Below are 1,605 nucleotides of genomic sequence, written 5' to 3' on the forward strand. Positions count from 1 at the left end.
TTGGGGCTGAGCTGCATTTTCCTTGTTGCTCTTTTAAAAGGTAATTTATGGAGAGCAGTAGATGCTGACTGTGTGAGTGGACATTAATCTGAGGGACAATGGACATGTGTGATGATTTCTTGACCAGGATTTTTTTGTGTTTTCAGGTGTCCAGTGTGAGGTGCAGTTGGTGGAGTCTGGGGGTGGCCTGGTCAAGCCTGGAGGGTCCCTGAAACTCTCCTGTGTAGCCTCTGGATTCACCTTCAGGGACTACTGGATGTACTGGTTCCACCAGGCTCCCAGCAAGGGGCTGGAGTGGGTTGGAGAAATTAAATATGATGGTAGTACCACAAACTATGCACCATCCGTGAAGGGCCGGTTCACCATCTCCAGAGACAATGCCAAGAACACTCTGTACCTGCAAATGAACAGTGTGAAGTCTGAGGACACCGCCACTTATTACTGTGTTAGACACAGTGAGTGATCTCAGTGTGAACCCAGACAAAAACCTCACTGTGAGGCCGCTTTCAGTCACCAGGGGGCGCACAGCACACACAGAACACACCATCCCAGCAGAGCATAAAGACACAACTGTGTACATTTACCAGCAGCTTAGGATCCTTTCATCCTACAGTTCCCAGAAAGCCTCTGTAAATATTTGTGCTCTGGGTGACTATTGTCCTCACTACATCTCCTGTGTTTCTGTTGTTATATAAGAATAGGAGGCAGAGTCTCAGATGAACAAAATGCAAAGTGACAGCTATGAGGGTAAAAACATCTCCATTATATCACTGATGTCACAGCAGGAAGTTCTTTGTTGTTCCGGGTCTTTTGTTTAAATAGTATTAAAGCAAATCCTCTGTCAGATTTCTTAATAGAGAAGCATTTATATTTAAGGGAAAAATCAAGAGGAAAGTGGACCCAGATACTGAACCACAAGACTCAAACCTCCCCTCCTCTCCCTGCTGACTGTAAACATCAGGTTCACATCTGACATCCTCTTTTTGTGGCTAATTTAATTTTTAATGACTTCTCTCTCTGTTCATCATGGAATTTGTACAAACTTAATCCTTTGGTAAAGTCTATGTCTGTGTGGAAATGGCGTGTTCAGCATGAGTTATTGTCTTCCACAAGAGTCCTAAGTGGAATTGCATCACCAGGAAAGTATTGAACATATGTGTCTCATCACATGATAATCTTCATGAGAAGCTAGATCTGCTCACCTAGTAAATCTCTCACACACAATTGGCCATTTTATCAAAATCTAACAGTGATTATGTTGGGTGTATGGGTGACACCTGAGTAGAGACAGAGACAGCTCATTTCTCTAAGAGCCACCAAAATTCCAGCTTTGTTCTCTGAGTACATCCCCACAGTGTACAAAAGGTGAAGAATGTCTGTCTTACCTATTTTTTATTGCTTTGATAAAACAACCTGATAAATACAGCTTACAAAGTAATCATTTAATTGCTGTTACAGTTTCCAAACATTAGTATCCAAGATATGCAAACCAAAGGCATGGTGACAGGAGCAGCAGCTGAGGGCTAACAACTTGATCCTCAAGCAGGCAGCAGAGAGGCACACTGAAAATACCATGTAACTGCAGAACCTCAAAGCCTTTTACCC

Source organism: Cricetulus griseus, chromosome 5 (assembly GCF_003668045.3).
Source record: "Cricetulus griseus strain 17A/GY chromosome 5, alternate assembly CriGri-PICRH-1.0, whole genome shotgun sequence".
Lineage (NCBI taxonomy): Eukaryota > Metazoa > Chordata > Mammalia > Rodentia > Cricetidae > Cricetulus > Cricetulus griseus.